Genomic DNA, 19,436 nt, shown 5'->3' on the forward strand with positions numbered 1-19,436 from the left:
TAAAAATCATTTTGTGAGTCAAAAGTGTGAAAAAAGCATGTTTATGACTATTAAACATACACTTTGTCAACGAATAACACTTTATTTGAAATAAAAACGACAAAACGTGCTTTTGAGAGAGCTTTGTGCTTAAAAATCATTTTGTGAGTCAAACGTGCCAAAAGTGTTAAAAAGTATTTTTCTGACTGTTTGGACTTTCAAACTTAAAATGTGACCATGGATGACACTTGTTTTAAACCAAAAAAAAGACAAAACGTGCTTTTGAGAGCGCTTTGTGCTTAAAAATCATTTTGTGAGTCAAAATTTTGAAAAAAGCATTTTTATGACTATTAAACATACACTTTGTCAAAGAATAACACTTTATTTGAATTAAAAATGACAAAACGTGCTGTTTAGAGAGCTTTGTGCTTAAAAATCATTTTGTGAGTCAAACGTGCCAAAAGTGTTAAAAAAGTATGTTCCTGACTGTTTGGACTTTCAAACTTAAAATGTGACCATGGATGACACTTGTTTTAAACCACAAATGACAAAACGTGCTTTTGAGAGCGCTTTGTGCTTAAAAATCATTTTGTGAGTCAAAAGTGTGAAAAAGCATGTTAATGACTATTAAACATACACTTTGTCAACGAATAACACTTTATTTGAATTACAAATGACAAAACGTGCTGTTGAGAGCGCTTTGTGCTTAAAAATCATTTTGTGAGTCAAACGTGCCAAAAGTGTTAAAAAAGTATATTTCTGACTGTTTGTACTTTCAAACTTACAATGTTACCATGGATGACACTTGTTTTAAACCACAAATGACAAAACGTGCTTTTGAGAGCGCTTTGTGCTTTAAAATCATTTGTGAGTCAAAAGTGTGAAAAAAGCATGTTTATGACTATTAAACATACACTTTGTCAACGAATAACACTTTATTTGAATTAAATATGACAAAACGTGCTGTTGAGAGAGCTTTGTGCTTAAAAATCATTTTGTGAGTCAAACGTGCCAAAAGTGTTAAAAAAGTTGGTGTCTTACTGTTTGGACTTTCAAACTTAAAATGTGACTATGGATGACACTTGTTTTAAACCACAAATGACAAAACGTGCTTTTGAGAGCGCTTGGTGCTTAAAAATCATTTTGTGAGTCAAACGTGCCAAAAGTGTTAAAAAAGTATATTTCTGACTGTTTGGACTTTCAAACTTACAATGTGACCATGGATGACACTTGTTTTAAACCACAAATGACAAAACGTGCTTTTGAGAGCGTATTGTGCTTAAAAATAATTTTGTGAGTCAAAAGTGTGAAAAAGCATGTTAATGACTATTAAACTTACACTTTGTCAACGAATAACACTTTATTTGAATTACAAATGACAAAACGTGCTGTTGAGAGCGCTTTGTGCTTAAAAATCATTTTGTGAGTCAAACGTGCCAAAAGTGTTAAAAAGGTATGTTTCTGACTGTTTGGACTTTCAAACTTACAATGTGACCGTGGATGACACTTGTTTTAAACCACAAATGACAAAACGTGCTTTTGAGAGCGCTTTGTGCTTAAAAATCATTTTGTGAGTCAAAAGTGTGAAAAAAGCATGTTTATGACTATTAAACATACACTTTGTCAACGAATAACACTTTATTTGAATTAAAAACGACAAAACGTGCTTTTGAGAGAGCTTTGTGTTTAGAAATCATTTTGTGAGTCAAACGTGCCAAAAGTGTTAAAAAGTATGTTTCTGACTGTTTGGACTTTCAAACTTACAATGTGACCATGGATGACACTTGTTTTAAACCACAAATGACAAAACGTGCTTTTGAGAGCGCTTTGTCCTTAAAAATCATTTTGTGAGTCAAAAGTGTGAAAAAAGCATGTTTATGACTATTAAACATACACTTTGTCAAAGAATAACACTTTATTTAAATTAAAAATGACAAAACGTGCTGTTTAGAGTGCTTTGTGCTTAAAAATCATTTTGTGAGTCAAACGTGCCAAAAGTGTTAAAAAAGTATATTTCTGACTGTTTGGACTTTCAAACTTACAATGTGACCGTGGATGACACTTGTTTTAAACCACAAATGACAAAACGTGCTTTTGAGAGCGCTTTGTGCTTAAAAATCATTTTGTGAGTCAAAAGTGTGAAAAAAGCATGTTTATGACCATTAAACATACAATTTGTCAACGAATAACACTTTATATGAATTAAATATGACAAAACGTGCTGTTGAGAGAGCTTTGTGCTTAAAAATCATTTTGTGAGTCAAACGTGCCAAAAGTGTTAAAAAAAGTATGTTTCTTACTGTTTGGACTTTCAAACTTACAATGTAACCATGGATGACACTTGTTTTAAACCACAAATGACAAAACGTGCTTTTGAGAGCGCTTTGTGCTTAAAAATCATTTTGTGAGTCAAAAGTGTGAAAAAAGCATGTTTATGACTATTAAACATACACTTTGTCAAAGAATAACACTTTATTTGAATTAAAAAATGACAAAACGTGCTGTTTAGAGAGCTTTGTGCTTAAAAATCATTTTGTGAGTCAAACGTGCCAAAAGTGTTAAAAAAGTATGTTTCTTACTGTTTGGACTTTCAAACTTACAATGTGACCATGGATGACACTTGTTTTAAACCACAAATGACAAAACGTGCTTTTGAGAGCACTTTGTGCTTAAAAATCATTTTGTGAGTCAAAAGTGTGAAAAAGCATGTTAATGACTATTAAACATACACTTTGTCAACGAATAACACTTTATTTGAATTACAAATGACAAAACGTGCTGTTGAAAGCGCTTTGTGCTTAAAAATCATTTTGTGAGTCAAACGTGCCAAAAGTGTTAAAAAAGTATATTTCTGACTGTTTGTACTTTCAAACTTACAATGTTACCATGGATGACACTTGTTTTAAACCACAAATGACAAAACGTGCTTTTGAGAGCGCTTTGTGCTTTAAAATCATTTGTGAGTCAAAAGTGTGAAAAAAGCATGTTTATGACTATTAAACATACACTTTGTCAACGAATAACACTTTATTTGAATTAAATATGACAAAACGTGCTGTTGAGAGAGCTTTGTGCTTAAAAATCATTTTGTGAGTCAAACGTGCCAAAAGTGTTAAAAAAGTTGGTGTCTTACTGTTTGGACTTTCAAACTTAAAATGTGACTATGGATGACACTTGTTTTAAACCACAAATGACAAAACGTGCTTTTGAGAGCGCTTGGTGCTTAAAAATCATTTTGTGAGTCAAACGTGCCAAAAGTGTTAAAAAAGTATATTTCTGACTGTTTGGACTTTCAAACTTACAATGTGACCATGGATGACACTTGTTTTAAACCACAAATGACAAAACGTGCTTTTGAGAGCGTATTGTGCTTAAAAATAATTTTGTGAGTCAAAAGTGTGAAAAAGCATGTTAATGACTATTAAACTTACACTTTGTCAACGAATAACACTTTATTTGAATTACAAATGACAAAACGTGCTGTTGAGAGCGCTTTGTGCTTAAAAATCATTTTGTGAGTCAAACGTGCCAAAAGTGTTAAAAAAGTATGTTTCTGACTGTTTGGACTTTCAAACTTACAATGTGACCGTGGATGACACTTGTTTTAAACCACAAATGACAAAACGTGCTTTTGAGAGCGCTTTGTGCTTAAAAATCATTTTGTGAGTCAAAAGTGTGAAAAAAGCATGTTTATGACTATTAAACATACACTTTGTCAACGAATAACACTTTATTTGAATTACAAATGACAAAACGTGCTTTTGAGAGCACTTTGTGCTTAAAAATCATTTTGTGAGTCAAACGTGCCAAAAGTGTTAAAAAAGTATGTTTCTTACTGTTTGGACTTTCAAACTTACAATGTAACCATGGATGACACTTGTTTTAAACCACAAATGACAAAACGTGCTTTTGAGAGCGCTTTGTGCTTAAAAATCATTTTGTGAGTCAAAAGTGTGAAAAAAGCATGTTTTTGACTATTAAACATACACTTTGTCAAAGAATAACACTTTATTTGAATTAAAAAATGACAAAACGTGCTGTTTAGAGAGCTTTGTGCTTAAAAATCATTTTGTGAGTCAAACGTGCCAAAAGTGTTAAAAAAGTATGTTTCTGACTGTTTGGACTTTCAAACTTACAAAGTGACCGTGGATAACACTTGTTTTGAATTACAAATGACAAACGCGCTTTTGGGATCGTATTGTGCTTAAAAATCATTTTGTGATTCAAAAGTGCCAAAATGTGCCAAAATGCATTTTTGCTGGATTTCTAACAGTTTTGACAAGGTGACATTGAACTACAACTACAGATCACAAGATGTTCTTTTGAGGGGATTTTGGGCTCAAAATTCCTTTTGTGAGTCAATAGTGCAGAAACTCTGAAATCAAGCATCTTTCTGACTGTCTTAAAAAAGTGTTGTTTTATTTATCAACTTATGACATGTAACTCTCATCAAAGTGTTTTACTAAGTCAGTTGATGATGCTAATAGCTAAGCCAGCACCTTTAGACATACTAACATAGTTAACATTAGCATTTTACTTAATGTGTTCTTCTAAAAGAGTGTTTGGGATGCTAATCGCAATGTTAATATTTTAGCCACATTAGCATACCTAGCAAGAATAGGATTAGAATTTTAGTTAATGTGTTCTAAGAGAGTGGATGATGTTTATCGCAATGCTAGCACTTTTAGCCATAGTGCTAGCATTGTATAAATAGTAATAGTAATAGCATTTTAGTTAATGTGTTCTGAGAGAGAGGATGATGTTAATCGCTATGTAGCACTTTTAGCCACATAAGCATAGCAACGACAATAAGCATAATATGCATTTGCGCAATGTTTTTTTCTGAGAAAGTTGATCATAATCAACGCAACCCATACACTTTTAGCCACATTAACATAGCTAGCATAGTTAGCATGATCAGCATAGCCAGCATAGTTAGCATGATTAGCAATTGGAGCAATGTGTTTTTCTGAGAGAGGTTTTTTTTTTTTTTTTTTTTTTTTTGAACAATTGTGATGATGCTAATCGCAATTCTAGCACTTTCGCCACATTAGCATTGCTAGAGTAAATAGCATTAGAATTTTAGTAAATGTCTTCTGAGAGAGTGGATGATGTTAATCGCTATGCTAGCACTTTTAGCCATATTAGTATAGCTAGCATAAATAGCAATAGCATTTTAGTTAATGTATTCTGAGAGTGGATGATGTTATTCGCTATGCTAGCACTTTTAGCCACATTAACATAGCTAGCATAGTTAGCATGATCAGCATAGCCAGCATAGTGAGCATGATTAACAATTGGAGTAATGTGTTTTTCTAAGAGAAGTGATGATGCTTGTCGCAATGTTAGCACTTTCGCCATATCAGCATAGCTAGCATAAATAGCAATAACATTTTAGTTAGTGTTCTGAGTGAGTGGATGAAGTTTAACGCTAAGCTAGCACTTTTAGCAACATTAGCATATCAAGCACAGTTAGCATATTATGCATTTGGAGCAAAGTGTTTTTCTGAGAAAGTTGATCATAATCATCGCAACCCTTGCACTTTTAGCCACATTAACGTAGCTAGCATAGTTAGCATGATCAGCATAGCCAGCATAGTTAGCATGATTAGTAATTGGAGCAAGGTGTTTTTCTAAGAGAGGTGGGATGCTAATCGCATTGCTAGCACTTTCGCCATATTAGTATAGCTAGCATAAATAGCAATACCATTTTAGTTCGTTTGTTCTGAGAGTGGATGATGTTTAACGCTAAGCTAGCACTTTTAGCAACATTAGCATATCAAGCACAGTTAGCATATTATGCATTTGGAGCAAAGTGTTTTTCTGAGAAAGTTGATCATAATCATCGCAACCCTTGCAATTTTAGCCACATTAACGTAGCTAGCATAGTTAACATGATCAGCATAGCCAGCATAGTTAGCATGATTAGTAATTGGAGCAAGGTGTTTTTCTAAGAGAGGTGGGATGCTAATCGCAATGCTAGCACTTTCGCCATATCAGCATAGCTAGCACAAATAGCAATAGCATTTTAGTTAATGTGTTCTGAGTGGATGATATTTATAGCAATGCTAGCACTTTAAGCCATATTAGTATAGCTAGCATAAATAGCAATAGCATTTTGGTTAATGTGTTCTGAGAGTGGATGATGTTTAACGCTATGCTAGCACTTTAGGCCACATTTTTGTAGCTAGCATAGTTAGCATGATCAGCATAGCCAATATAGTTAAAATGATTAACAATTGAAGCAATGTGTTTTTCTAAGAGGGGTGATGATGCTTAATGCTAAGCTAGCACTTTTAGCCACATTAGCATATCAAGCACAGTTAGCATATTATGCATTTGGAGCAATGTGTTTTTCTGAGAAAGTTGATCATAATCATCGCAACCCTTGCACTTTTAGCCACATTAACGTAGCTAGCATAGTTAGCATGATCAGCATAGCCAGCATAAATTACATGATTAGTAATTGGAGCAATGTGTTTTTCTGAGATTATTTGATGATGCTAATCGCAATGCTAGCACTTTCGCCACATTAGCAGAGCTAGCATAAATAGCATTAGAATTTTAGTTCATGTGTTCTGAGAGAGTGGATGATGTTTATTGCAATGCTAGCACTTTTAGCCATATTAATATAGCTAGCATAAAAAGCAATAGCATTTTGGTTAATGTATTCTGAGAGTGGATTATGTTAATCGCTATGCTAGCACTCTTAGCCACATTAACATAGCTAGCATAGTTTGCATGATCAGCATAGCCAGCATAGTTAGCATGATTAACAACTGGAGTAATGTGTTTTTCTAAGAGAAGTGATGATGCTTGTCGCAATGTTAGCCTTTCCGCCATATCAGCATAATTAGCATAAATAGCAATAACATTTTAGTTAATGTGTTCTGAGTGAGTGGATGATGTTTATCGCAATGCTAGCACTTTAAGCCATATAAGTATAGCTAGCATAAATAGCAATACCATTTTAGTTAATGTGTTCTGAGAGTGGATGATGTTTAACGCTAAGCTAGCACTTTTAGCAATATTAGCATATCAAGCACAGTTAGCATATTATGCATTTGGAGCAAAGTGTTTTTCTGAGAAAGTTGATCATAATCATCGCAACCCTTGCACTTTTAGCCACATTAACGTAGCTAGCATAGTTAGCATGATTAGTAATTGGAGCAAGGTGTTTTTCTAAGAGAGGTGGGATGCTAATCGCATTGCTAGCACTTTCGCCATATTAGTATAGCTAGCATAAATAGCAATAGCATTTTAGGTAATGTGTTCTGAGAGAGTGGATGATGTTTATCGCTATGCTAGCACTTTTAGCCATATTAGTATAGCTAGCATAAATAGCAATAGCATTTTAGTTAATGTATTCTGAGAGTGGATGATGTTAATCGCTATGCTAGCACTTTTGGCCACATTAACATAGCTAGCATAGTTAGCATGATCAGCATAGCCAGAATAAATAGCATGATTAACAATTTGAGCAAGGTGTTTTTCTAAGAGAGGTGTGATGCTAATCGCAATGCTAGCACTTTCGCAATATTAGTATAGCTAGCATAAATAGCAATAGCATTTTAGTTAATGTGTTCTGAGAATGGATGATGTTTAATGCTATGCTAGCACTTTTGGCCACATTATCATATCAAGCACAGTTAGCATATTATGCATTTGGAGCAATGTGTTTTTCTGAGAAAGTTGATCATAATCATCGCAACCCTTGCACTTTTAGCCACATTAACGTAGCTAGCATAGTTAGCATGATCAGCATAGCCAGCATAAATTGCATGATTAGTAATTGGAGCAATGTGTTTTTCTGAGATTATTTGATGATGCTAATCGCAATGCTAGCACTTTCGCCACATTAGCAGAGCTAGCATAAATAGCATTAGAATTTTAGTTCATGTGTTCTGAGAGAGTGGATGATGTTTATTGCAATGCTAGCACTTTTAGCCATATTAATATAGCTAGCATAAATAGCAATAGCATTTTAGTTAATGTGTTCTGAGTGAGTGGATGATATTTATTGTAATGCTAGCACTTTAAGCCATATTAGTATAGCTAGCATAAATAGCAATAGCATTTTTGTTAATGTGTTCTGAGAGTGGATGATGTTTAACGCTATGCTAGCACTTTAGGCCACATTTATATAGCTAGCATAGTTAGCATGATCAGCATAGCCAGCATAGTTAAAATCATTAACAATTAAAGCAATGTGTTTTTCTAAGAGGGGTGATGATGCTTAATGCTAAGCTAGCATTTTTGGCCACATTAACATATCAAGCAGAGTTAGCATATTATGCATTTGGAGCAAAGTGTTTTTCTGAGAAAGTTGATCATAATCATCGCAAAGAACAAAACGTGCTTTTGAGAGCACTTTGTGCTTAAAAATCATTTTGTGAGTCAAACGTGCCAAAAGTGTTAAAAAAGTATATTTCTGACTGTTTGGACTTTCAAACTTACAATGTGACCATGGATGACACTTGTTTTAAACCACAAATGACAAAACGTGCTTTTGAGAGCGCTTTGTGCTTAAAAATAATTTTGTGAGTCAAAAGTGTGAAAAAGCATGTTAATGACTATTAAACATACACTTTGTCAACGAATAACACTTTATTTGAATAACAAATGACAAAACGTGTTGTTGAGAGCGCTTTGTGCTTAAAAATCATTTTGTGAGTCAAAAGTGTGAAAAAAGCATGTTTATGACCATTAAACATACAATTTGTCAACGAATAACACTTTATATGAATTAAATATGACAAAACGTGCTGTTGAGAGAGCTTTGTGCTTAAAAATCATTTTGTGAGTCAAACGTGCCAAAAGTGTTAAAAAAGTATGTTTCTTACTGTTTGGACTTTCAAACTTACAATGTAACCATGGATGACACTTGTTTTAAACCACAAATGACAAAACGTGCTTTTGAGAGCGCTTTGTGCTTAAAAATCATTTTGTGAGTCAAAAGTGTGAGAAAAGCATGTTTATGACTATTAAACATACACTTTGTCAAAGAATAACACTTTATTTGAATTAAAAAATGACAAAACGTGCTGTTTAGAGAGCTTTGTGCTTAAAAATCATTTTGTGAGTCAAACGTGCCAAAAGTGTTAAAAAAGTATGTTTCTTACTGTTTGGACTTTCAAACTTACAATGTGACCATGGATGACACTTGTTTTAAACCACAAATGACAAAACGTGCTTTTGAGAGCGCTTTGTGCTTAATAATCATTTTGTGAGTCAAACGTGCCAAAAGTGTTAAAAAAGTATATTTCTGACTGTTTGGACTTTCAAACTTACAATGTGACCATGGATGACACTTGTTTTAAACCACAAATGACAAAACGTGCTTTTGAGAGCGCTTTGTGCTTAAAAATCATTTTGTGAGTCAAAAGTGTGAAAAAAGCATGTTTATGACTATTAAACATACACTTTGTCAACGAATAACACTTTATTTGAAATAAAAACGACAAAACGTGCTTTTGAGAGAGCTTTGTGCTTAAAAATCATTTTGTGAGTCAAACGTGCCAAAAGTGTTAAAAAGTATTTTTCTGACTGTTTGGACTTTCAAACTTAAAAAGTGACCATGGATGAAACTTGTTTTAAACCACAAATGACAAAACGTGCTTTTGAGAGCGCTTTGTGCTTAAAAATCATTTTGTGAGTCAAAATTTTGAAAAAAGCATTTTTATGACTATTAAACATACACTTTGTCAAAGAATAACACTTTATTTGAATTAAAAATGACAAAACGTGCTGTTTAGAGAGCTTTGTGCTTAAAAATCATTTTGTGAGTCAAACGTGCCAAAAGTGTTAAAAAAGTATGTTCCTGACTGTTTGGACTTTCAAACTTAAAATGTGACCATGGATGACACTTGTTTTAAACCACAAATGACAAAACGTGCTTTTGAGAGCGCTTTGTGCTTTAAAATCATTTTGTGAGTCAAAAGTGTGAAAAAAGCATGTTTATGACTATTAAACATACAATTTGTCAACGAATAACACTTTATTTGAATTAAATATGACAAAACGTGCTGTTGAGAGAGCTTTGTGCTTAAAAATCATTTTGTGAGTCAAACGTGCCAAAAGTGTTAAAAAAGTTGGTGTCTTACTGTTTGGACTTTCAAACTTAAAATGTGACTATGGATGACACTTGTTTTAAACCACAAATGACAAAACGTGCTTTTGAGAGCGCTTGGTGCTTAAAAATCATTTTGTGAGTCAAACGTGCCAAAAGTGTTAAAAAAGTATATTTCTGACTGTTTGGACTTTCAAACTTACAATGTGACCATGGATGACACTTGTTTTAAACCACAAATGACAAAACGTGCTTTTGAGAGCGTATTGTGCTTAAAAATAATTTTGTGAGTCAAAAGTGTGAAAAAGCATGTTAATGACTATTAAACTTACACTTTGTCAACGAATAACACTTTATTTGAATTACAAATGACAAAACGTGCTGTTGAGAGCGCTTTGTGCTTAAAAATCATTTTGTGAGTCAAACGTGCCAAAAGTGTTAAAAAAGTATGTTTCTGACTGTTTGGACTTTCAAACTTACAATGTGACCGTGGATGACACTTGTTTTAAACCACAAATGACAAAACGTGCTTTTGAGAGCGCTTTGTGCTTAAAAATCATTTTGTGAGTCAAAAGTGTGAAAAAAGCATGTTTATGACTATTAAACATACACTTTGTCAACGAATAACACTTTATTTGAATTACAAATGACAAAACGTGCTGTTTAGAGAGCTTTGTGCTTAAAAATCATTTTGTGAGTCAAACGTGCCAAAAGTGTTAAAAAAGTATGTTTCTGACTGTTTGGACTTTCAAACTTACAATGTGACCGTGGATGACACTTGTTTTAAACCACAAATGACAAAACGTGCTTTTGAGAGCGCTTTGTGCTTAAAAATCATTTTGTGAGTCAAAAGTGTGAAAAAAGCATGTTTATGACTATTAAACATACACTTTGTCAACGAATAACACTTTATTTGAATTAAAAACGACAAAACGTGCTTTTGAGAGAGCTTTGTGTTTAGAAATCATTTTGTGAGTCAAACGTGCCAAAAGTGTTAAAAAGTATGTTTCTGACTGTTTGGACTTTCAAACTTACAATGTGACCATGGATGACACTTGTTTTAAACCACAAATGACAAAACGTGCTTTTGAGAGCGCTTTGTGCTTAAAAATCATTTTGTGAGTCAAAAGTGTGAAAAAAGCATGTTTATGACTATTAAACATACACTTTGTCAAAGAATAACACTTTATTTAAATTAAAAATGACAAAACGTGCTGTTTAGAGTGCTTTGTGCTTAAAAATCATTTTGTGAGTCAAACGTGCCAAAAGTGTTAAAAAGTATGTTTCTGACTGTTTGGACTTTCAAACTTAAAATTTGACCATGGATGACACTTGTTTTAAACCACAAATGACAAAACGTGCTTTTGAGAGCGCTTTGTGCTTAAAAATAATTTTGTGAGTCAAAAGTGTGAAAAAGCATGTTAATGACTATTAAACATACACTTTGTCAACGAATAACACTTTATTTGAATTACAAATGACAAAACGTGCTGTTGAGAGCGCTTTGTGCTTAAAAATCATTTTGTGAGTCAAACGTGCCAAAAGTGTTAAAAAAGTATATTTCTGACTGTTTGGACTTTCAAACTTACAATGTGACCGTGGATGACACTTGTTTTAAACCACAAATGACAAAACGTGCTTTTGAGAGCGCTTTGTGCTTAAAAATCATTTTGTGAGTCAAAAGTGTGAAAAAAGCATGTTTATGACCATTAAACATACAATTTGTCAACGAATAACACTTTATATGAATTAAATATGACAAAACGTGCTGTTGAGAGAGCTTTGTGCTTAAAAATCATTTTGTGAGTCAAACGTGCCAAAAGTGTTAAAAAAGTATGTTTCTTACTGTTTGGACTTTCAAACTTACAATGTAACCATGGATGACACTTGTTTTAAACCACAAATGACAAAACGTGCTTTTGAGAGCGCTTTGTGCTTAAAAATCATTTTGTGAGTCAAAAGTGTGAAAAAAGCATGTTTATGACTATTAAACATAGACTTTGTCAAAGAATAACACTTTATTTGAATTAAAAAATGACAAAACGTGCTGTTTAGAGAGCTTTGTGCTTAAAAATCATTTTGTGAGTCAAACGTGCCAAAAGTGTTAAAAAAGTATGTTTCTTACTGTTTGGACTTTCAAACTTACAATGTGACCATGGATGACACTTGTTTTAAACCACAAATGACAAAACGTGCTTTTGAGAGCACTTTGTGCTTAAAAATCATTTTGTGAGTCAAATGTGCCAAAAGTGTTAAAAAAGTATGTTTCTTACTGTTTGGACTTTCAAACTTACATTGTAACCATGGATGACACTTGTTTTAAACCACAAATGACAAAACGTGCTTTTGAGAGCGCTTTGTGCTTAAAAATCATTTTGTGAGTCAAAAGTGTGAAAAAAGCATGTTTTTGACTATTAAACATACACTTTGTCAAAGAATAACACTTTATTTGAATTAAAAAATGACAAAACGTGCTGTTTAGAGAGCTTTGTGCTTAAAAATCATTTTGTGAGTCAAACGTGCCAAAAGTGTTAAAAAAGTATGTTTCTGACTGTTTGGACTTTCAAACTTACAAAGTGACCGTGGATAACACTTGTTTTGAATTACAAATGACAAACGCGCTTTTGGGATCGTATTGTGCTTAAAAATCATTTTGTGATTCAAAAGTGCCAAAATGTGCCAAAATGCATTTTTGCTGGATTTCTAACAGTTTTGACAAGGTGACATTGAACTACAACTACAGATCACAAGATGTTCTTTTGAGGGGATTTTGGGCTCAAAATTCCTTTTGTGAGTCAATAGTGCAGAAACTCTGAAATCAAGCATCTTTCTGACTGTTTTAAAAAAGTGTTGTTTTATTTATCAACTTATGACATGTAACTCTCATCAAAGTGTTTTACTAAGTCAGTTGATGATGCTAATAGCTAAGCCAGCACCTTTAGACATACTAACATAGTTAACATTAGCATTTTACTTAATGTGTTCTTCTAAAAGAGTGTTTGGGATGCTAATCGCAATGTAAATATTTTAGCCACATTAGCATACCTAGCAAGAATAGGATTAGAATTTTAGTTAATGTGTTCTAAGAGAGTGGATGATGTTTATCGCAATGCTAGCACTTTTAGCCATAGTGCTAGCATTGTATAAATAGTAATAGTAATAGCATTTTAGTTAATGTGTTCTGAGAGAGAGGATGATGTTAATCGCTATGTAGCACTTTTAGCCACATAAGCATAGCAACGACAATAAGCATAATATGCATTTGCGCAATGTTTTTTTCTGAGAAAGTTGATCATAATCAACGCAACCCATACACTTTTAGCCACATTAACATAGCTAGCATAGTTAGCATGATCAGCATAGCCAGCATAGTTAGCATGATTAGCAATTGGAGCAATGTGTTTTTCTGAGAGAGGTTTTTTTTTTTTTTTTTTTTTTTTGAACAATTGTGATGATGCTAATCGCAATTCTAGCACTTTCGCCACATTAGCATTGCTAGAGTAAATAGCATTAGAATTTTAGTAAATGTCTTCTGAGAGAGTGGATGATGTTAATCGCTATGCTAGCACTTTTAGCCATATTAGTATAGCTAGCATAAATAGCAATAGCATTTTAGTTAATGTATTCTGAGAGTGGATGATGTTATTCGCTATGCTAACACTTTTAGCCACATTAACATAGCTAGCATAGTTAGCATGATCAGCATAGCCAGCATAGTGAGCATGATTAACAATTGGAGTAATGTGTTTTTCTAAGAGAAGTGATGATGCTTGTCGCAATGTTAGCACTTTCGCCATATCAGCATAGCTAGCATAAATAGCAATAACATTTTAGTTAGTGTTCTGAGTGAGTGGATGAAGTTTAACGCTAAGCTAGCACTTTTAGCAACATTAGCATATCAAGCACAGTTAGCATATTATGCATTTGGAGCAAAGTGTTTTTCTGAGAAAGTTGATCATAATCATCGCAACCCTTGCACTTTTAGCCACATTAACGTAGCTAGCATAGTTAGCATGATCAGCATAGCCAGCATAGTTAGCATGATTAGTAATTGGAGCAAGGTGTTTTTCTAAGAGAGGTGGGATGCTAATCGCATTGCTAGCACTTTCGCCATATTAGTATAGCTAGCATAAATAGCAATACCATTTTAGTTCTTGTGTTCTGAGAGTGGATGATGTTTAACGCTAAGCTAGCACTTTTAGCAACATTAGCATATCAAGCACAGTTAGCATATTATGCATTTGGAGCAAAGTGTTTTTCTGAGAAAGTTGATCACAATCATCGCAACCCTTGCAATTTTAGCCACATTAACGTAGCTAGCATAGTTAACATGATCAGCATAGCCAGCATAGTTAGCATGATTAGTAATTGGAGCAAGGTGTTTTTCTAAGAGAGGTGGGATGCTAATCGCAATGCTAGCACTTTCGCCATATCAGCATAGCTAGCACAAATAGCAATAGCATTTTAGTTAATGTGTTCTGAGTGGATGATATTTATAGCAATGCTAGCACTTTAAGCCATATTAGTATAGCTAGCATAAATAGCAATAGCATTTTGGTTAATGTGTTCTGAGAGTGGATGATGTTTAACGCTATGCTAGCACTTTAGGCCACATTTTTGTAGCTAGCATAGTTAGCATGATCAGCATAGCCAATATAGTTAAAATGATTAACAATTGAAGCAATGTGTTTTTCTAAGAGGGGTGATGATGCTTAATGCTAAGCAAGCACTTTTAGCCACATTAGCATATCAAGCACAGTTAGCATATTATGCTTTTGGAGCAATGTGTTTTTCTGAGAAAGTTGATCATAATCATCGCAACCCGTGCACTTTTAGCCACATTAACATAGCTAGCATAGTCAGCATGATCAGCATAGCCAGCATAGTTAGCATGATTAGCAATTGGAGCAATGTGTTTTTCTAAGAGAAGTGATGATCCTTATCGCAATGCTAGGACTTTCGCCATATCAGCATAGCTAGCATAAATAGCAATAGTATTTTAGTTAATGTGTTCTGAGTGAGTGGATGATGTTTATCGCAATGCTAGCACTTTAAGCCATATTAGTATAGCTAGCATAAATAGCAATAGCATTTTAGTTAATGTGTTCTGAGAGTGGATGATGTTTAATGCTATGCTAGCACTTTTGGCCACATTATCATATCAAGCACAGTTAGCATATTATGCATTTGGAGCAATGTGTTTTTCTGAGAAAGTTGATCATAATCATCGCAACCCTTGCACTTTTAGCCACATTAACGTAGCTAGCATAGTTAGCATGATCAGCATAGCCAGCATAAATTACATGATTAGTAATTGGAGCAATGTGTTTTTCTGAGATTATTTGATGATGCTAATCGCAATGCTAGCACTTTCGCCACATTAGCAGAGCTAGCATAAATAGCATTAGAATTTTAGTTCATGTGTTCTGAGAGAGTGGATGATGTTTATTGCAATGCTAGCACTTTTAGCCATATTAATATAGCTAGCATAAAAAGCAATAGCATTTTGGTTAATGTATTCTGAGAGTGGATTATGTTAATCGCTATGCTAGCACTCTTAGCCACATTAACATAGCTAGCATAGTTTGCATGATCAGCATAGCCAGCATGGTTAGCATGATTAACAACTGGAGTAATGTGTTTTTCTAAGAGAAGTGATGATGCTTGTCGCAATGTTAGCCTTTTCGCCATATCAGCATAATTAGCATAAATAGCAATAACATTTTAGTTAATGTGTTCTGAGTGAGTGGATGATGTTCATCGCAATGCTAGCACTTTAAGCCATATAAGTATAGCTAGCATAAATAGCAATACCATTTTAGTTAATGTGTTCTGAGAGTGGATGATGTTTAACGCTAAGCTAGCACTTTTAGCAATATTAGCATATCAAGCACAGTTAGCATATTATGCATTTGGAGCAAAGTGTTTTTCTGAGAAAGTTGATCATAATCATCCCAACCCTTGCACTTTTAGCCACATTAACGTAGCTAGCATAGTTAGCATGATTAGTAATTGGAGCAAGGTGTTTTTCTAAGAGAGGTGGGATGCTAATCGCATTGCTAGCACTTTCGCCATATTAGTATAGCTAGCATAAATAGCAATAGCATTTTAGGTAATGTGTTCTGAGAGAGTGGATGATGTTTATCGCTATGCTAGCACTTTTAGCCATATTAGTATAGCTAGCATAAATAGCAATAGCATTTTAGTTAATGTATTCTGAGAGTGGATGATGTTAATCGCTATGCTAGCACTTTTGGCCACATTAACATAGCTAGCATAGTTAGCATGATCAGCATAGCCAGAATAAATAGCATGATTAACAATTTGAGCAAGGTGTTTTTCTAAGAGAGGTGTGATGCTAATCGCAATGCTAGCACTTTCGCAATATTAGTATAGCTAGCATAAATAGCAATAGCATTTTAGTTAATGTGTTCTGAGAATGGATGATGTTTAATGCTATGCTAGCACTTTTGGCCACATTATCATATCAAGCACAGTTAGCATATTATGCATTTGGAGCAATGTGTTTTTCTGAGAAAGTTGATCATAATCATCGCAACCCTTGCACTTTTAGCCACATTAACGTAGCTAGCATAGTTAGCATGATCAGCATAGCCAGCATAAATTGCATGATTAGTAATTGGAGCAATGTGTTTTTCTGAGATTATTTGATGATGCTAATCGCAATGCTAGCACTTTCGCCACATTAGCAGAGCTAGCATAAATAGCATTAGAATTTTAGTTCATGTGTTCTGAGAGAGTGGATGATGTTTATTGCAATGCTAGCACTTTTAGCCGTATTAATATAGCTAGCATAAAAAGCAATAGCATTTTAGTTAATGTATTCTGAGAGTGGATTATGTTAATCGCTATGCTAGCACTCTTAGCCACATTAACATAGCTAGCATAGTTTGCATGATCAGCATAGCCAGCATAGTTAGCATGATTAACAATTGGAGCAATGTGTTTTTCTAAGAGAAGTGATGATGCTTATCGCAATGCTAGCACTTTCGCCATATCAGCATAGCTAGCATAAATAGCAATAGCATTTTAGTTAATGTGTTCTGAGTGAGTGGATGATATTTATTGTAATGCTAGCACTTTAAGCCATATTAGTATAGCTAGCATAAATAGCAATAGCATTTTTGTTAATGTGTTCTGAGAGTGGATGATGTTTAACGCTATGCTAGCACTTTAGGCCACATTTATATAGCTAGCATAGTTAGCATGATCAGCATAGCCAGTATAGTTAAAATCATTAACAATTAAAGCAATGTGTTTTTTTAAGAGGGGTGATGATGCTTAATGCTAAGCTAGCATTTTTGGCCACATTAACATATCAAGCACAGTTAGCATATTATGCATTTGGAGCAAAGTGTTTTTCTGAGAAAGTTGATCATAATCATCGCAAAGAACAAAACGTGCTTTTGAGAGCACTTTGTGCTTAAAAATCATTTTGTGAGTCAAACGTGCCAAAAGTGTTAAAAAAGTATATTTCTGACTGTTTGGACTTTCAAACTTACAATGTGACCATGGATGACACTTGTTTTAAACCACAAATGACAAAACGTGCTTTTGAGAGCGCTTTGTGCTTAAAAATAATTTTGTGAGTCAAAAGTGTGAAAAAGCATGTTAATGACTATTAAACATACACTTTGTCAACGAATAACACTTTATTTGAATAACAAATGACAAAACGTGCTGTTGAGAGCGCTTTGTGCTTAAAAATCATTTTGTGAGTCAAACGTGCCAAAAGTGTTAAAAAAAGTATATTTCTGACTGTTTGGACTTTCAAACTTACAATGTGACCATGGATGACACTTGTTTTAAACCACAAATGACAAAACGTGCTTTTGAGAGCGCTTTGTGCTTAAAAATAATTTTGTGAGTCAAAAGTGTGAAAAAGCATGTTAATGACTATTAAACATACACTTTGTCAACGAATAACACTTTATTTGAATTACAAATGACAAAACGTGCTGTTGAGAGCGCTTTGTGCTTAAAAATCACTTTCTGAGTCAAACGTGCCAAAAGTGTTAAAAAAGTATATTTCTGACTGTTTGGACTTTCAAACTTACAATGTGACCATGGATGACACTTGTTTTAAACCACAAATGACAAAACGTGCTTTTGAGAGCGCTTTGTGCTTAAAAATCATTTTGTGAGTCAAAAGCGTGAAAAAAGCATGTTTATGACTATTAAACATAACTTTGTCAAAGAATAACACTTTATTTGAATTAAAAATGACAAAACGTGCTGTTTAGAGAGCTTTGTGCTTAAAAATCATTTTGTGAGTCAAACGTGCCAAAAGTGTTAAAAAAGTATATTTCTGACTGTTTGGACTTTCAAACTTTAAATGTGACCATGGATGACACTTGTTTTAAACCACAAATGACAAAACGTGCTTTTGAGAGCGCTTGGTGCTTAAAAATCATTTTGTGAGTCAAAAGTGTGAAAAAAGCATGTTTATGACTATTAAACATACAATTTGTCAACGAATAACACTTTATATGAATTAAATATGACAAAACGTGCTGTTGAGAGAGCTTTGTGCTTAAAAATCATTTTGTGAGTCAAACGTGCCAAAAGTTTTAAAAAAAGTATATTTCTGACTGTTTGGACTTTCAAACTTAAAATGTGACCATGGATGACACTTGTTTTAAACCACAAATGACAAAACGTGCTTTTGAGAGCGCTTGGTGCTTAAAAATCATTTTGTGAGTCAAAAGTGTGAAAAAAGCATGTTTATGACTATTAAACATACAATTTGTCAACGAATAACACTTTATATGAATTAAATATGACAAAACGTGCTGTTGAGAGAGCTTTGTGCTTAAAAATCATTTTGTGAGTCAAACGTGCCAAAAGTGTTAAAAAAAGTTGGTGTCTTACTGTTTGGACTTTCAAACTTACAATGTGACCATGGATGACACTTGTTTTAAACCACAAATGACAAAACGTGCTTTTGAGAGCACTTTGTGCTTAAAAATCATTTTGTGAGTCAAACGTGCCAAAAGTGTTAAAAAAGTATGTTTCTTACTGTTTGGACTTTCAAACTTACAATGTGACCATGGATGAAACTTGTTTTAAACCACAAATGACAAAACGTGCTTTTGAAAGCGCTTTGTGCTTAAAAATCATTTTGTGAGTCAAAAGCGTGAAAAAAGCATGTTTATGACTATTAAACATAGACTTTGTCAAAGAATAACACTTTATTTGAATTAAAAATGACAAAACGTGCTGTTTAGAGAGCTTTGTGCTTAAAAATCATTTTGTGAGTCAAACGTGCCAAAAGTGTTAAAAAAGTTGGTGTCTTACTGTTTGGACTTTCAAACTTAAAATGTGACTATGGATGACACTTGTTTTAAACCACAAATGACAAAACGTG

This window comes from Oryzias latipes, chromosome 2 (genome assembly GCF_002234675.1).
Source record: "Oryzias latipes chromosome 2, ASM223467v1".
Classification (NCBI taxonomy): domain Eukaryota; kingdom Metazoa; phylum Chordata; class Actinopteri; order Beloniformes; family Adrianichthyidae; genus Oryzias; species Oryzias latipes.